At 43.1% G+C, this 19747-nt stretch overlaps 1 protein-coding gene across 3 annotated transcripts in view; it reads right to left on the bottom strand.

The window, feature by feature from the left end:
- Positions 1-19146, bottom strand: part of plxna2 (plexin A2) — a 339402-nt gene extending 320256 nt beyond the window's left edge. For all 3 annotated transcript variants that reach the window (XM_061839724.1, XM_061839739.1, XM_061839732.1), the window contains exons 1-2: positions 19043-19146; positions 5827-5949 (exon numbers count right to left, since the gene is read on the bottom strand). The gene's annotated coding sequence lies outside the window, so the exon portion shown is untranslated. The remainder of the gene's footprint in view (positions 1-5826; positions 5950-19042) is intronic.
- Between the last annotated feature and the right edge of the window lie 601 nt (positions 19147-19747).

The raw sequence follows: 19747 nt of genomic DNA, 5'->3' as shown, positions 1-19747 counted from the left end.
TTGATTCTTACTGATTGTATGGGGTGGACAGGTGTCTTTATGCAGCTCACGACCTCACACAGGTGCATCTGATTCAGGATAATACATGGAGTGGAGGTGGACTATTAAAGGCGGACTAAGAGGTCTTTGAGGGTCAGAATTCTAGCTGATAGACAGGTGTTCAAATATTTATTTGCAGCTGTATCATACAAATAGATCATTAAAAAATCATACATTGTGATTTCTGGATTTTTTATTTTAGATGATCTCTCTCACAGTGGACATGCACCTACGATTAAACTTTCAGACCCCTCCATGATTTCTAAGTAGGAGAACTTGCAATATAGCAGGGTGTTCAAATACTTATTTTCTTCACTGTATATAGTATAAAGTTTATAAAGCTGTTACTGTTCAATTTTCTGTCGACAAGGTTTGATTACGTTTCCCAGCAGCTGGGCGTCATTTCTGATCTGTGAATTGCAACATACAAACACACCGTCTGATCGTCAGTCATTTTCTTACCAATCCCATAATTTACATCTCTTGCTGATCTGCAATTGGAGATCCAGCCTTCCTTACACACACAGAAACCAATTTTTCGATGTCAACTTCAATAATATGTGCAGGGTTCTTTTTAGTGCTATTTGTATTGTATGCTATTGTAGTTTAAGTGCTTTTTAAATGTCAAGTGTCATCCCTATAAACATTCTAAAATAGATACAGAAATGAAATTTACATACAACATTATTCACTTCAATTTCTAAACGAAAAAATAAATATGACCAGAGAGCGCGTCATCCACGCGCAGTTACGGAAGTGTCATTGGACATCCAAGTGGTCGCCATATTGACTGTATCTACTGTCCGTGACGTCACCCCGGACATTCGCCATTGAAAACACGCTGCGGCACCTACTATGGGAGACAAACATGCCCCTTCAGACACGGAAGCTCCTTTTGAAGAAGAGAACATCTCACAAGTGAGTGAAGTGTCCGGGGCAATATTATCCTATTGTTTCGAGCCATATTTAGATGATATGCGGACCACTTCTAACTGACAACACACTCCCAGACAGTATGTATGAGCCAGCCCATCCATGGTGTGCTCGTCTACGAGGCACGACGGGAAGCGGCAAGGCCGAAGCGGCAGCCTTAGCCGGCGAGCCCGACGCGGAAGCCGTCCGACGCGCACATCGACACATATAACACCCCTGTCATACGTACGCAGATCTTTTGTTACGTTATGAGAGACGGATTATGTGGTCCCCCTCAAACTTCTTCTTTTTTTTTTTTTTAGTAGCAGCTGTATACACACCAACCTGTCATTTGGAACCCACGAAGCTCTCGTCAACAAACAATGAGCGATCTTCCCGCAGGTGTCGATGGTGATGGTGTCGACATGTGCCCTGCAATTGACTGGCGACCAATTCAGGGTGTAGTGCCCCTTTTGCCTGAAGTTAGCTGGGAGAGGCTCCAGCACTCCTGTGAGGATAAGTGGCTCGGAAGACGGAAGGTTGTGGCTCCGAGTCCTTTTTTTTATGATTATTATTTGGGAACCAAATGGCTCTTTGAGAAGAAAAGGTTGCCAACCCTGTTCAAGATGAACAAACACTGTTCTTGAGTTGAATTGCCAAACATGAATTTTGATGCAAATCCAATCGCTGCCAAGTGAATTCTGTCACCCACACCACTGTTTATGTTTTCCTTTCTTTTTAGAAAAAAATGCTTTTCATAACTCAAATGCCTCGTAATAATTTAGCTAACGCGCAGCTCAATTTTATAATAACATAGCATTTTGACAACCACAGCTGTAACCAAGTGCTGTACATAAAAACATGAAAGATGATTTTTAAAATAATAATGCTACAAGAGTACATAACAAAATAAAGTGTTGTTTTCTAATTAAAATATAAAACAGCCCCATTACATTGGCATAAAACAGAGGTTGCAATGTTGTGCTGCAAGACAAGAATTACTATGACTACTACTCTTATTAATAATAATAATAATAATAGAATGATGCTATTACTTTTTAATGATTATCACTATTCACCCTTAGGCCAGGTCTTTATCCCACACAAATAGCGGGCTTCTACTCTACAGTCTATCACCCGTTACTACTATGTTTTTCACGTACATTATTAGCAAGCGGCCAGAAATTTGGATATCAACAATAATTACAACCTGACAGTCACACTTTCCCACCATCGTTTAATCAATCATGCCTCTACTTACTAGTACCGCCTTGTAAATGTTTGTGGGTTGTGATTGGTAAAGAGGATTATTTGAATTAGTCCTCCACCATACGGCAGATTGTACAAAATACAGTCCAAAGCTGGGGATCTTTGCAGTAGCACAACTGAACAGAATAAATAATTCAGAATTCTTGTGCTCGGCCTGGTGATAAAGGTGATGTCTTTTTGCTGTGTGTCTAAGTGAGATGGATGATGTTTAAACTAGTGAGGGCTACAGTGAATGTGACTATAACGAAAAAACTTCATCAATCTACTCAAGGAACTCACGTAGTGATGACTCTTGTTCATTAATTTTACATTAATTCACAGTCTACCTCCACTTGATTTTTTTTTTATAATGGTGACGACAAACAAATGGCTTTATCTAATTTTCCCTTACACGGCGGTTAATTATCTTCAACTTTCAAGTGGTCCTCAAATCCAATATGCACTGTGCTCAGTTGTGGGAAGATCTCACTATGAACCATTAATTTGTCTTTTGGATTTGAAAGCGTATTGTGTATGAAAGGAAGATGAATAGAGTAAATGAAATGAATTAAAACAATGCATCATATTGATTGGTGTTTTATTTCATTTTCGCTGAAGTTTAAGCTATACTCTACTATACTATGCTATACTATGCTATACTATACTATACTATACTATATACAGTGCCTTATGAAAGTAAAATGTCTCGTTTAGTTGCCACAAGCCACACAAACCATGTGGAAGAAGGTGCTCTGGTCAGATGAAACCAATATCGAACCTTTTGGCCACAATGCAAAACGATATGTTTGGCGTAAAAGCAGCACAGTTCACCACCCTGAACACATCATCTCCACTGTCAAACATGGTGGTGGCAGCCTCACGGTTTGGGCCAGGGAAGGTGGTTCAAATTGATGGGAAGATGAATGGAGCCAAATACGGCACCATTCTAGAAGAAAACCTGTTGGAGTCTGCAAAAGACCTCAGACTGGGATGGAGATTTATCTTCCAACTGGACAATGATCCAAAACATAAATCCAGATCTACAATGGAATGGTTCACAAATAAACGCATCCAATTGTTAGAATGGCCAAGTCAAAGTCCAGACCTGAATCCAATGGAGAATCTGTGGGCAGAGCTGAAGAGTGCTGTCCACAAACGCTCTCCATCCAACCTCACTGAGCTCCAGCTGTTTTGCAAGGAAGAATGGGAAAGAATTTCAGTCTCTCGATGTGCAAAACTGATAGAGACACACCCCAAGCGACTTGCAGCTGTAATTCCAGCAAAAGGTGGCGCTACAAATTATTAATGCAAAGGGGCTGAATAACATTGCACGCGCCACTTTTCAGGTTTTTATTTGTTCAAAAAAAGTTTGAAGTATCCAATAAATTTCATTCCACTTCACGATTGTGTCCCACTTGTTGTTGATTCTTGACCCCCCAAAAAAATTATATCTTTATGTTTGAAGCCTGAAATGTGGCGAAAGGTTGAAAAGTTGAACGGGGCCAAATATTTTCACAAGGCACTCGAAGTGTGTCTTAGCCCATATTTAGTCATGACTGCATAACTTCCTCATGTCCTCAGTGGAGCTCTGCTCTGTGGTCAGATGTGTCCTTGAGTGATATCGTGCATCTCTGCACGTAGGCTAACCTTGCTGAATTGTATACTCGAAACTAATGAGAAAGTAATGCATTGCCTTTGTCTAAGTAGAAGGACCCAATGTTGTGCAAAAGGTTAGATACTGCCCATGGTTCGGCATGAAGACAAGATAGAAGATGTGTGCTCTCTCTCTACCTTTGCACTTGTGAGCTCCAACAGCCATTGTCTGTAACTCATAACTGCCGAGAATATTCTCTAAGTAAAAACTTCAAAGAAACTGTTCATCGTGTCCAGCCTGCATTTGGATAACCAACATTCTCACTACAACGAAATTAAACGAACACGCGGAGGAAATAAAAGCGTCCTTCAACACACTGTATATAAAACATACTGGATACTAGAAAATATACCTTTGAGCGTGACAAATGATCGTCTCACCCCGGTGACAAAATATCCGAGCTTAGACTTGTCCGGTTCAAGGAAGCTTCATTTAATGCTGACAAATGCATGAAAAAGTGTAGCATTGTGCAGCATTTTAAAAGCGATGCCAGCTGACCTTTGGCTGATCGCTGAAGCCAGACGGTATGACTGCCTCTCACGAGCCGCATTATTTAAAAACTGATTCGATTGTGCCTGAGACAAATTAATTCACGCCGATCAACCCTCAAATATCTTGACTGATAAGCAGTAAAAATAAAGCCTGAATTGTTCCCATTTTGGAAAGCCAAACACTTTTGGCGGTCCAGGTTTTATTTTCTTGTTCCGGTCCCCAGTGGATCAACGTGGACGGCGACGTGACCATAAGACCCTCCTATCTACTACGGTCCCTCAGATGCAGTCTTGAGCCAGACTTTGACTCAATTTAGAAATGGAGTTTAAAAGAAAAAGAATAGCGAGTTTCCATATTCAGACAGACTTCGTGCATGGTAGGTCAAGTTTCGAAGTTTTTTGTCCAATGTCACAAAATGTTAAGTGATAGCAAATCACACTAAGTTCTTTATTTGGGAACCACAATGTGGTTGTTATGGCTACCTGTATGTCAGTCTAATAAAACAAACAATAGAACTATGTAATGAATCTCTTAAAATAATCATTCACTTGTGTCTCTGTATTTCTGCTTTATGTGAAATATCTCAATTTTTCCATCAAACAAGTTGACCTAGTGGACTGAGTAGTTAACCATGATCCCGATTGATTTAATTGGACAAAGGGTGAATACTATCAAGACGTTACTTTGAAACAATTCTTGTCAATCTTGGATTGTAAACGCAGTATTTGTGGTGTGGAGCATTTTATGATACAATTCACTGAAAAACAAGTTATTAATGCCCTGCAGTTGGCTGGCAACCATTTCAGGGTGCACCCCGCCTCTTGCACGTTGGTGGCGGGGATAGGCTCCAGGACTCCTGCGCCCCTTGTGAGGATAAGCAGCTAATAAAATGGACAGATGAATAAACATGATATCAATGCTTTCTACTGACATCCATGGTTGACCTGGGAGTGCTTTCTTACACTAGAGCAGCACTTGTCCAGTCGTAGTATATTACCGTAAGGAGCAGAGTTTGCCATTTTCTGCTGATGGTTTTGAATATAGATACAAGTGGATAAGAGAATGAAAAATGTGTGTCTTCAATTAACCTGCCATGCACGTTTTTGCTACGTGGGAGGAAATGCGAAGCGGAAATCCACACAGGCACATGGAGTAGATGCAAACTCCACACAGGATAAGGCCAATTCGATTCCTCAGAACTGTGAGGCAGGTGTGCTAAGCAGTCACATCTGATGAGCTCCTACAAAGGTAACTCGCGACAGGGTTATTTCTTATTTGATGCACTCCAAGGCATAATTTTCCTCTCACCTTCAACTTTCTGTTGCTAAAGTTTTGTCGACTGGCCAAGCTGATCCAGCTCAAATTTCAACTTTCAACACATTTTTCATCACAGACAACACGCTGTCATCCCAGAAGCATGTGTTCACGATTAAGGCTTATTTGCAAGATCAATGCAAAAAGATGGAGTAGAAGAATGGTACCTTAAAATGAACCCCTTCCATCCTTGGACCCCACCAGGTGTTGGAGGATATCCAGTAGGGAATCTTTCCCTATGTCAGCAGCCATGCGTCAGCACTAAGGAGGCACAATCTGTTCGAAGTTACCTGCCAAAAAAAAAAAAGAACTAGTAAACATCTGGATGTGTATTTGGACAGTAAATCTCACCCCCCACCCCACCCCGCCCCACCCCCACCCCACCTTGAGGATCTGGATTTGAGCACAGGCCACCATGGAAAATGTGTGCGTCATCTGACAGAATGCTTCTGTCTTTTTTCATTTTTTTTTTTTTTTTACTCTCCATGTTTTCACCTGGACATGATGACAGATGCAAGAAGCCCCCCACACCCACACCCAACCCCACCCCACCCCCGGAGTGCAAACATATGGATTGTCAGTCAGATGGGCTGCGCTTGTCGAGGATTTATCGTTTGTGCGGTGAGTTTTCTTTCCCCCAGACATTTAGCTGTGAGTCACTTGTGAGACAAGACAGCTGAATGCTGAATACAGTACACTGAGACTTTGTTGCTCCAATTAAGATGTTCTGGTTATGATTTGTTCTGACTGGCTTAACAAGCCTTACAGAAAACGGATGAATGTCATGTCAGTTGGTTAGTTTGCCGGATAATGGAAAAAAAAAAAACAGAACATCTTTCTTTATGCAATTACAGTCCACTTGCATTGGTACCAACTGGGGGGGCACTGACCAACCGGGTCCAACAGTTGGGGAGGTGTGAGGATGGGGGGGGCACTACTGCGAGGATACCAGAATTCAAGCAACTGTCAACATTTGGGCAAGTGCAGCAGATGGTTAGAATTATTTGGCCTCGGTCGATTTCTGAAACAGACAGCACAGTGGAGCAGCTGTAAAGTGCTGGTCTCACAGTTCTGAGGTCCGGGGTTCAATCCCGGGCCCACCTGTGTGGAGTTTACATGTTCTCCCTGTGCCTGCATGGGTCTTCTCCGGGGACTCCGGTTTCCTCCCACATCCCAAAAACATGCAACATTAATTGGACACTCTAAATTGCCCCTAGGTGTGATTGCGAGTGTGGCTGTTTGTTTCGATGTGCCATACGATTGACTGGAAACCAATTCAGGGTATACCTTGCCCGCTGCGCGTTGACAGATGGGATAGGCCCCATCACTTCCGTAACCCTCGTGAGGATAAGCGGCTAAGAAAATGGATGGATGGGTGGATTTCTGAAACTACTAAATGACATTCCGGGTGTCATTAGTTCATGGTTGTTTACAGAGAAGCATTTAAATGACACAAAGTTCCTCAAGATGGATTCAAAAGACAGAGTTGTCTGCCTAAATATATGCAAATTCCACGTTGAAGCAGTTGGAGGAAGTTGCAATGGCAATAAACTCCTAAAGTATCATCTTTAATTTGCGCTTACAACTTCTTTACAGAAGCAGTCACTGATGGTGTCGTGGCACACACGGCTGCCTTTGGTGCAGGCAGCGTGGGATCAATTCCCACTCAGTGATGGTGTTGATATCTGCCTTGCGACTGACTGGCAACCAGTTCAGGAAGTACTCCGCTTTTGGCTTGCAGTTAGCTGGGATAGGCTCCGGCATTCCCCTGACCCTTGTGAGGATAAGCGGCTTGGATAACAAATGGATGGACTTCTTTACAACCAACAGGTAACGGTAATTGGTAAGTATAATTTGGAACCCTCACAAAAACCAAATCTGAACAGTAGAAGTGGTTCATATACAAAAGACAGTGCCGCTGGCCCAAAACAGAGTCATTTCAACCAAAATAGTCAAGACTATAAAATCTGAATTGTGAACACGGGGTCATTTCCCAAGTTTCTGAAGGCAACATCATGCTCCTCACACATCAGAGAAAAACCACACGACTGTTCAGTGTATACAGTACATCGATGGTGAAAATTGTCGGTGTCCTTTAAAACACGAGTCCCCATCTTGGACCCAGAAAGGAACAAGAAAATATTTTCGGGCATAAAAAAGTGGACCTCATTTGGAGATGCTATTGACCTCTTTCATTATAAGAGAAAGAGAAGTGAAAACAACATGGTCTTAGAACTCCCCTGGCAAACATATATATATATATATATATTTATATATATATATATATATATATATATATATATATATATTGTATTTGCTCCATGATGACAATTTTGACAAGTTGTTTCCCCTTTACTTTTAAGATTGCCTCCATCTGTAACAGCTCTCCAGGTTATTACAGTGGAGCAAAAAAAAAAGAAAAGCATTCATTGACTTTTTGGACTTTAAGTTTAGTTTGAAAAGTTGCCTTCAGGGTCCTCACAAGGACAACTGGCTTCATGCACCACCTGTCAATAATGTTAACGAGGGCCCGCAGCACCACACTGATGCGGCCCACTACAGCACCGGAGGGCTCGCTGGCAGGATAAGCCCAATCTCCCACATGGTGTCCGGCTCGCAGGAGCTTCCAGCAGGACTCAGACTGCACACACACACACACACACACACACACACACACACACACACTGCAAACCAGTGACATGAAAACGTGCGATTGTTAATGAAAACAGAATGAACTATGAGGTCAGGGCTCTCTAGAAGTACATGACAGCTGTGTATGAATATGCCACTGAGCAAATATTTACAATTCTTTAAAAAAAAAAATAGCACCGGTATATAAGCCACACCTTCTGATTTAAAAAAATACAATACAAATAGAAGAGTGTGAACCCTTTGGTTAACCTGACTATGGACTAAAGTTGTAGAGTTCAGTAAAGTTGACTAATGACGCCAGAATACAGCAATTCCAATTTCCACAAAGCCGAGAGAATACAGTACTATAACTGTGCTTTGTTGGATTATTATATATTTGTATGTTACTTCCCATCTTCTTTTTCTTTTCCTTTCGGCTTGTCCCGTTAGGGGTCGCAACAGCGTGTCATCTTTTGCCATCTTAGCCTATCTCCTGCATCTTCCTCTCTAAACCCCACTGTCCTCATGTCCTCCCTCACCACATCCATCATCCTTTTCTCTGGTCTTCCTCTCGCTCTTATGCCTGGCAGCTTCCATTCTCAACACCCTTCTACCAATATACTCACTCTCTCGCCTCTGGACATGTCCAAACCATCGAAGTCTGCTCTCTCTAACTTTGTCTCCAAAACATCCAACTTTGGCTGTCCCTCTATTGAGTTCATTTCTAATCCTATTCAACCTGCTCACTCAAAGCGAGAACCTCAGCATCTTCATTTCTGCTACCTCCTGTTCTGCTTTTTTTTCTCTCTTCAGTGCCATCATCTCTAACCCGCACATCATGGCCGGCCTCACCACTGTTGTTTAGACTTTGCCCTTCATCCTAGCAGACACTCTTCTGTCACATAGAACACCAGACACCTTCTGCCCACTGTTCCATCCCGCTTGGACCCGTTTCTTCACTTCCTTACCACACTCTCCATTGCTAAGTATTGTTGACCCCAACTATTTGAAGTCGTCCACCCTGACTATCTCTTCCCCCTGGAGCTTCACTCTTCCTCCTCCGCCACCCACATTCATGCACATATATTCTGTTGTACTTCGACTAATCTTCATTCCTCTCCTTTCCAGTGCATGTCTCCATCTTTCTAATTGTTCCTCCGCCTGCTCCCTGCTTTCACTGCAGATCACAATATCATCTGCGAACATCATGGTCCAAGGGGATTCCAGTCTAACCTCGTCGGTCAGCCTATCCATTACTACTGCAAACAGGAAGGGGCTCAGGGCGGAACCCTGATGCAGTCCCATATCCACCTTAAATTTTTGTGACATACCTACGGCAGATCTCACCGCTGTACTGCATGCAGTACAACAGTTCCTCTCTTGGTACTCTGTCATAAGCTTACTGTAGGTCTACAAAGACACAATGTAGCTCCTTCCTATGAAGTCACTTTGTCATCATATTTTGCTTAATACTGGGTGGCGAAACTCATTCGTTAAGCTTGGAGGGCTCGCACCCAAGCATTCATTTTGCCAGCCCACATTTTGCCTGCTCCAAAACCTTAAAAAAATGGTGTTATGCATCTTTGTTGTGGACACAGACTTGCTTTCACACGATAGCTCATCAGTTTTAATGGATGTGTGCACCACAATCACAAGCAGCGCCCAACTCGCAGGGCACGGGGCTTATGACTCTGGTAAAATATTCACAAGGTTCCAGTGCAAATGTTTTGAAGGGCCTCCCAAGAGACTCGAGACCCCACAAATCTTCATTCTTCTGTGGGTGTCCACTGCAAAGACTCCCGAGGACTAAATGAACAAAAGACTTATGTGACACAATAAAACGAGAACTGTGAAATATTTTTTACCAAGGGTTTTTTCTTGGTGTTGTTATGGCAACATTAACAGCATAGGGCAGTGATGTGCTTTCATTTGCACTCATTAAACATCGTCATGGCACCACGACCAATCCATTAGTACGTTTACTCCCACTGAGGTGCTTCCACATCTCAATAAAACTCGTGATGATGTGGATGATCATTTGTAATAAGTGAATGTGGTCTGACGGAGAAAAGGTCATTTGTAAACAAAGCAACCAGAAATGCTTTGGAGGCAATCATGTAAAAACTGTTTCACCTGCAAAGGGGCAAGGATGGCTAAAGTCAGCTCCACTGGTGAGACGCGACAAGAGTTTCCCATTATCGTAAATGACAAAAATGACAAAAATAATTGTCTCCATGTGTAGGATGCCATCAAGACGTTGTTCATGGTGTTTTCATGATGCCAGTGCTATCCACCTGTGAGCTGAAGGCTGCTATGTTATTAGGACTAGCCTGTTGAATATTAAGTACCATCACTCAAGTTCATACATTCAGGAGCTTTTGAACTACTTGCTACTTACACTTACTTACTCCCCAAGTGGAGGAGTTCAAGTATGTTGAGGTCTTGTTCACGAGTGATGGAAGAATGGAACGGGAGATCGACTGACGGATCGGTGCAGCATCTGCAGTGATGCGGACTTCGTATCGGTCCGTTGTGGTAAAGAGGGAGTCGAAAGGCGAAGCTCTCGATTTACCAGTCAATCTACGTTCCCACCCTCATGTATGGGCACGAGCTGTGGGTCGTGACCGAAAGAACAAGATCCCGGATACAGGCGGCCGAAATGAGTTTCTATAGCGTTTGAGGAAACGTTGGTAGTTGCCCATGGTCGCCGGGATAGCTCCAGAAGAGCGATGTTTGAAGGCTAGTGAACGTCAATGATCGCTGGGAATCGGCGGAGAACGCCGGTCTGGAAAAAAAGTTTTTAATATACACAAAAGTTCTTACCGAGACCAGCGTTTATCAATGTTTAATTTTAAACGCTGCAGAACATTCAAGAACGTTCGTGGAACGTTTTACTAAGGTTCGCTGAGCGTTGCGCGCGTTTGGGTATCGTTAGTCAGTCGTAACTCGATCTTTACTTGGTTGTTACTTAATCGTTTGCTTTGCAGTGAACGATTCACTGGCAACCTGTCAACAACCACTGAACAATCCCCTAGCGCACACATCGTGTAACTAAAGTCAAACGAACGTCCTTTGGCGTCCATTGAGCGTCATTCGTGCGTTTCCCGAACGCCCATGCATATGGGTATATAAATCGATTCTTTGCATTCTTACTTGCTGCGCTAGTTGCTGAAGTCCGCACCCCACCTTTTTTTCGTCTAAGCAGCATGATGCTGACTGTTCAAACTCACGACAACAACTGAAGTGAGTATGAAATTTCCAACGTTTTCGTTCCCGTTCCACTGTAAAAATTACACGCCAGCAAAACACTATTCTGTCGTTATTCACCCGTTTAGTCACACGCTCAACACGCTCGTCTAACATTGACAAATCGCTCGTCGTGCGCCAGTGACACGTTAGTACATGCTAATGGTTTTTAGGGGTATCTTATTTGGTCGCTGTTACACGCTCCTCGTGCGTTAGACACACGTTAATCACATGCCAGATGTGTCATCCTCATTTGAGAACTCTGAAAAATACAACGATTGAAATGTTCAGAGAACGTTGACCATAATGTTATGGTGTGACAGGGCCATTAGGGAGAGGGTGAGAAGCTCGGTCATCCGGGAGGGGCTCAATATCGAACCGCTGCTCCTCCGCATTGAGAGTAACCAGATGAGGTGGCTGGGGCATCTGATTCGGATGCCTGCCAGACGCCTCCCTGGTGAGGTGTTCCGGGCATGTCCCACCGGAAAGAGACCCCTGGCTTGGGAACGCCTCGGGATCCCTCCGGAAGAGCTGGTAGAAATGGCCGGGTGAGGGGAAGTCTGGGTATCACTGCTGAAGCTAGTTCCCCCGCGACTCGACCGGGAAAAGCTCATTAATATTGGGGTAAATTTCACAATTAGGCCGCCATTTAAAGTGAAGCAGAAATGTTGGTACGCTATGAACTTGATCTGTGCTGAAGTGCACCACCTCCATTTTTTCCCTTCATTGCCCCAGATCTGTTTGCTTATTGTATTGAAGTTGGGAGCATTCATGCCCTCAGGAGCCCCGCCTCCACAGTCTAATAATCAATATTGACACAGCGTCTTTGGTAGACGGATTGAAAGTATAATATACTGTTCTGCCCTGTCCTTCATTACTGAGCATTGACTAATGTAAAAAAAAATGCTCATCCTCACTTTGTATCAGCGTCAAAGTCTTGCACTGTTTACTTGTTTGGCCAATGGTTAAAAACACAACAGATGCACTACCTATGGGGGCACAAACCAGTGCAATCTGTAGGCCGGTCCCAAGCCCGGATAAATGCAGAGGGTGGCGTCAGGAAGGGCATCCGGCGTAAAAACTGTGCCAAACAAATATGAGCGTTCATCTAAAGAATCCCATACCGGATCGGTCGTGGCCCGGGTTAACAACGCCCGCCCCCGGCACTGCTAACCTGCAGGGCGTTGGTGGAAATTCAGCTACTGTGGGTCGAAGACAAAGAAGAGGAGGAAACCGGATCCAGTGTCAGAAGAAAAAGAGGAATGCACAGAGCCTACAACTGAGTGTAGGGACTTTGAATGTTGGGACTATGACAGGAAAAGCACAGGAGTTGGTTGACATGATGATTAGGAGAAAGGTTGATATTCTGTGTGCATCCAAGAGAGCAGGTGGAAAGGTAGTAAGGCTAGAAGTTTGGGAGCAGGGTTTAAATTATTCTACCACGGAGTAGATGGGAAGAGAAATGGAGTAGGGGTTATTTTAAAGGAAGAGCTGGCTAAGAATGTCTTGGAGGTGAAAAGAGTATCAGATCGAGTGATGAGACTAAAATTTGAAATTGAGGGTGTTATGTATAATGTGGTTAGCGGCTATGCACCACAGGTAGGATGTGACCTAGAGTTGAAAGAGAAATTCTGGAAGAACTAGATGAAGTAGTTCTGAGCATCCCAGACAGCGAGAGAGTTGTGATTGGTGCAGATTGTAATGGACATATTGGTAAAGGAAACAGGGGCGATGAAGAAGTGATGGGTAAGTACGGTATCCATGAAAGGAACTTTGAAGGGCAGATGGTGGTGGACTTTGCAAAAAGGATGGAGATGGCTGTAGTGAACACTTATTTCCAGAAGAGGGAGGAACATATAGTGACCTACAAGAGCGGAGGTAGAACCACGCAGGTAGATTATATTTTGTGCAGACGATGTAATCTGAAGGAGGTTACTGACTGTAAAGTAGTGGTAGGGGAGAGTGTAGCTCGACAGCATAGGATGGTAGTATGTAGGATGATTCTGGTGGTGGGTAGGAAGATTAAGAAGACAAAGGTAGAGCAGAGAACCATGTGGTGGAAGCTGAGAAAGGAAGAATGTTGTGCGGCCTTTCCGGAAAGAGGTGAGACAGGCTCTCGATGGACAACCGAAGCTCCCGGAAGACTGGACGACGACAGCCAAGGTGATCAGAGAGACAGGCAGGAGAGTACTTGGTGTGTCATCTGGTAGGAAAGGGGAGAAGGAGACTTGGTGGTGGAACCCCAAAATACAGGGAGTCATACAAGGAAAGAGATTAGCGAAGAAGAAGTGGGATACTGAGAGGACTGAGGAGAGGCGAAAGGAGTACATCGAGATGCGACGTAGGGCAAAGGTAGAGGTGGCAAAGGCTAAACAAGAGGCATATGAAGACATGTACACCAGGTTGGACACGAAAGAAGGAGAAAAGGATCTCTACAGGTTGGCCAGACAGAGGGATAGAGATGGGAAGGATGTGCAGCAGGTCAGGGTGATTAAGGATAGAGATGGAAATGTGTTGACTGGTGCCGGTAGTGTACTAAATAGATGGAAAGAATACTTTGAGAAGTTGATGAATGAGAAAATGAGAGAGAAGGAAGAGTTGAAGAGGCAAGAGTGAAGGACCAGGAAGTGGAAATGATTACTAAGGGGGAAGTCAGAAAGGCACTACAAAGGATGAAAAATGGAAAGGCAGTTGGTCCTGATGACATACCGGTAGAGGTATGGAAGCAATTTGGAGAGATGGCTGTGGAGTTTTTGACCAACTTATTCAACAGAATACTAGCGGGCGAAAAGATGCCTGAAGAATGGAGGAAAAGTGTTCTAGTTCCCATTTTTAAGAACAAAGGGGATGTTCAGAGCTGTGGGAACTATAGAGGAATAAAGTTGATGAGCCACACAATGAAGTTATGGGAAAGAGTAGTGGAGGCTAGACTCAGGACAGAAGTAAGTATCTGCGAGCAACAGTATGGTTTCATGCCTAGAAAGAGTACCACAGATGCATTATTTGCCTTGAGGATGCTCGTGGAAAAGTACAGAGAAGGTCAGAAGGAGCTACATTGTGTCTTTGTGGATCTAGAGAAAGCCTATGACAGAGTACTAAAAAACTGTGGTACTGCATGCGTAAGTCTGGTGTGGCAGAGAAGTATGTTAAAATAGTACAGGACATGTATGATGGCAGCAGAACAATGGTGAGGTGTGCCTTAGGTGTGACAGAGGAATTTAAGGTGGAGGTGGGACTGCATCAGGGATCAGCTCTGAGCCCCTTCCTGTTTGCAGTGGTAACGGATAGGCTGACAGATGAGGTTAGACTGGAATCCCCTTGGACCATGATGTTCGCAGATGATATTGTCATATGCAGTGAAAGCAGGGAGCATGCAGAGGAACAATTGGAAAGATGGAGACATGCACTGGAAAGGAGAGGAATGAAGATTAGCCGAAGTAAAACAGAATATATGTGCGTGAATGAGAAAAGTAGAGGGGGAAGAGTGAGGCTACAGGGAGAAGAGATAGCGAGGGTGGACGACTTCAAATACTTGGGGTCAACAATACAGAGCAATGGAGAGTGTGGTCAGGAAGTGAAGAAACGGGTCCAAGCAGGTTGGAACAGCTGGCGAAAGGTGTCTGGTGTGTTATGTGACAGAAGAGTGTCTGCTAGGATGAAGGGCAAAGTTTACAAAACAGTGGTATACATGATGTACGGATTAGAGACGGTGGCACTGAAGAAACAACAGGAAGCTGAACTGGAGGTGGCAGAAATGAAGATGTTGAGGTTCTCGCTCGGAGTGACCAGGTTGGATAGGATTAGAAATGAGCTCATTCGAGGGACGGCCAAAGCTGGATGTTTTGGAGACAAGATTCGAGAGAGCAGACTTCGATGGTTTGGACATGTTCAGAGGCGAGAGAGTGAGTATATTGGTAGAAGGATGCTGAGGATGGCGCTCCCAGGCAAAAGAGCGAGAGGAAGACCAAAGAGAAGGTTTATGGATGTGGTGAGGGAAGACATGAGGGCAGTTGGGGTTAGAGAGGAAGATGCAGGAGATAGGCTAAGATGGCAAAAGATGACACGCTGTGGCGGCCCCTAACGGGACAAGCCGAAAGGAAAAGAAGAAGAAGAAGAAGAAGATGCACTAATGTTTTTTCTCTTGCAAGGATATAACAGTGTTCTTCGATCAGCACATTGATCGGCTACCCCATGTTTTTAATGCTAATTTTATGAATTTGTATAAAACAGTAAAAATAAAATAGCTATTGTAAAATTACATGTAAACGCACGGTAAGAAAACAGCAACAGTGAGCATCAAGTTTTCTAGCTTTTAGGTGTGCTGACATTTTCAGCACCCAGTAATTTTAGCTGTCACCTGTTACAAATTCATTATCAGGGCAAGTCTTGCTCCTCTCTCTGCTGTGCTGCTTTTTGGAAAAATAGTTGTTGGGAAAGTCACTAAATTTTGCAACAATATTGATGGGTCAGCAACACTTGAGACATAGGTCTTGCTCCCTTGCACACCACCACACATGCACATCAAAATGAAAGCACCATATTTTGGACATTTTATTTATTTGACTACGCTAGTGCCAGTCAGAGGCTGTAGACTGACAAGATATGGATTGTGATCAGTAATTTTCCCAGGCCTGACATAGGGAAACGGAGTAGACGATGAAAACCCACGCAGGCACAGAGAGAACATGCAAACTCCACACAAGGGGGGTCTGGATTTGAACCCCGGTTTTCAGAACAGTGAGGCCAGTGCTCTACGGCTGCTCCACCATGCTAGCCCAGAATAATTATTTGAAAGAAAAAAAAATACAGATAATAGTTCACTTTTTGATCATATGGATAAAAGCAAAACACTATACATAGGTGGAAGGGTTTTCAAGAATTTTGAGGGCCACTTTGGAGGTGCATATTATACATGAGAAAACACAGTACCGCATTTATCCCCAATAAGGTCACTGAAAATTAGAAAGTTTGTGAAAAATATGAAAGACACGCGAAAACTTGCCATTGTACATGGTGACAGGAAGGACTTTCGTGTCATGATCCTGCCGCTCCAGCCTGGGCTAGGCGGGTGTTCGCGGTTGCGCTGATTGGAAGGTGCACACCTGCGCCTCATGCAGCCTGAATTATGCTATGGATTTATATGACCGCGATGACAACTGGCCGGCCCCAGTTTGTATGATCTTCATGTCCCATTCGTTTGCTCCGGTATCCCTGATTGAACCTGTGTGTACCGACCTTCGTCCGTTCTCCGACCAACCTTGTAAGCCTGACTCCTTCGATACTTCTGCCGGCTTTGATTGTTCCCCGGTGCGCCGACTCCTGCTTCGCCCGTCGTCCGAACTACCGCTGCTGCACCGGACTGCCTGCTCGATCCCCTACCTCTGCATATAATAAACGTGTCTCTTCTTGAACTACCTTGCGTCTTCCGAGTTCCTGCATTTGGGTCCTACTCTCGTTTCCGATGGGACGTGACATTTAGTATATCTTGGCATACTTCAGTACACCCGTCCATCCATTATTTGGCCCCACATCCATCCATCCATCCATCCATCCATCCATCCAGCCATTATCTGGCCCGCTTATCCTCACAAGGGTCGCAGGAGTTCTTGTGGGAGCCCATGAGTGCTGGAGCCTATCCCAGCTGTCAACAGGCAGGAGGCGAGCAACAGACCACATAGAAACAAGCAACCAATAACACTCACGATCACTCCGAGGGGCAATTTAGACTGTCCATTTAATGTTGCATGTTTTTGGGATGTGGGAGGAAACCGGAGTGCTCGGAGAAAACCCACGCTGACGTGGAGAGAACATGCAAACTGGGATTTGAATCCCTCAGAACTGTGAGGCAGTAAAGTCACTAAAATTTATTCACTCTACAACAATGATTTTCTTTTTCTATTTATTATTTGTGATATTTGATGGTCAGAGAATCCAAAAGAAGAACTTTTTGTAACAGAGGAATGCAGTGGATGTATTGTCTCTGTGTCCTGGTTGCTCAGTCCAACATGGCAATAATAATAATAATAATAATAATAAGCGGAACAGAATGTACAACAGAAAAGCTTCAGCATATGAAGCAAATTAACACTCAGGCACCAACATTGTTTTCCAGCTAAAAATGAGCAACCACACATAATCTTGTTTTCTTTGCTTTTTTAAATAGATAATAATAATAAGAAGAAAAAGAATAGGAATAATATATGACAATTTGTGTTGCAGTTATTGTTAATTCTCTCATTGTGATACTCATAATTATCTTTGATTTTACATTTGATGTAGGTAAGAAGGTTAAATGTTTCTTAAAACATTGCCTGAACAAGGTTTTCTTGTTTATACCGTTTACTTGAATGAAAACAAATCGGGAGCAGTTGGCCCAGAACCAACTTACAGCATTTCACACAAAGACGAAGCAGGTCTTATTCAAGTTTGACGAATTTGCCCACAGTGAAAATCTTCTCAAGGTTCCCATTGAAGCCTGACACCATGGCTGATGTGGCAAAAAGGGTGAATTGATGCGTGGTCTTTTGACCATGCTTCACTTCACATGTAATAGTCGTGTTTGAAAGAAATGAATTATCTGCTATACATAATTGCATTGTTTATTGTAAAACACTGCTAAAACCTCTGAGCCGTGTCAATTTAATTGTGACATTTGAGTTCAATGTGACAAACACACTGGTAGAGTGACAATGGTTGTGATTTCAATTGATGAGAGGGACAGCAAGGGTTATATAAAAGGCTTCCTAAGTTGAGCAACATGACATCGTTGCCTTTGTTAAGGCGATTAGTTTTATTCATTCCGCTTCCATCCACAGCAAGCGTGACACGTATTGAAACACATCGCTTTCTGATACTCGGATACTCCAATCTACTTGCGGGTTTTCATCAGTCGGAAAAAAAATTAACCGTATCTCAGTTACAAAACTACGGAGCCTCTAATAGGAGATGGGGGGAGAAAAAAAAACATGTTTCTCATTGTAATGCGTAACTTTCTCATCGTAATGAGAAAGTGTCGAGAAACGTCTACCTATGAGTCATAGCTTATTTACCTGCTAATGGTAGCTTGATACGTTCGGGTAGCCATAAAGTAGTTTATTTACAACTAGCTTCTGAGCATGTCAGGATGTGCAAAGGCCTGATGCGCACGTTCCCACTCCAAGCCTTAGCCTTCACCATGGGGATTGTCAGTCAAGTCAATTGGCTGAGTCGAACAATAAAATATGTACGCTCTGCCAACATTGAGGCAGCTACTGTAATAAAATCAAAGGTGGGTTGCAGACTTTCTTGCACTGATGGTGTTTGGCATTTATTCTACTCGTCAAACTAACCAATGGGACAATGAAAGCCACAATAACAAAATACAAATTATTTTACCAGACTGGAAAGAAAGTAGAAAGAGTCACATTACAGACTTAACATTTAACTTAACCTCACCAAAGGTCAAAGTCTCAACTTTACATGACATTGAATGGGGGGGGGGGGAATCACAGTATCACAAACACTAACCTTGTATCTCATCAGCGTAGGTAAAGGAATCACATTTTCAAGAGCATTTGTTTCCACCCATTACACTTTTTTTTTTAACCTGTCATGTGTGAAGTTATTTTTCGTGTCAAAATGCTGAGTTCTGGTGTGTCCCCCTTCAAAATAAAAGGTTACATGCTAAAAATGGGAAGTCATGTTAAAACTTGCACATATAATCCATTTGACATGACGAACAGTTGCAAATAACTATTTTGACAATCATATATTGAAGTTTTAGTTGGAAAAATAACTAATAAATATTAAAGCTATTGGGTTTGTAATTTGAAGCTGCTAATAAAATGGATGTTCATAATTTGGACACATTGTATTTAAATCGTGCAAAAAATTTTGACCCACCTCACTAAAACAATCATAATCTGGAATTCTTTCGAACGGGAATGTAAATGAAGAACCGGAATTGGGATCAGAATTGCTCAAATTCAAACACTACCCAACCTTAGTGTCGTATTACTGGACACTTTGTATGGCCTACTGATTCTTTGTGCTTTTTCAAGGGATTTTTTGCTGTGGTGGCATTTTTGCTGTAGTAATTTCCAAGCACGGCCTCAAGTATTAGACAAATTCCTAGTTTTAACATTCTTGACCATCATGGCTGAGTGTGCTCTCCTGTGTTACATAACGATGTACTGTACGTATTCTTATGCCACTGTGGAAACGAGTTCAGTG

The sequence above is a fragment of the Syngnathoides biaculeatus genome, chromosome 2, assembly GCF_019802595.1.
Source record: "Syngnathoides biaculeatus isolate LvHL_M chromosome 2, ASM1980259v1, whole genome shotgun sequence".
Taxonomy (NCBI): Eukaryota; Metazoa; Chordata; class Actinopteri; order Syngnathiformes; family Syngnathidae; genus Syngnathoides; species Syngnathoides biaculeatus.
Note: the sequence above shows the minus strand (reverse complement) of the source record. Positions and strands in the feature narration are given on the sequence as shown.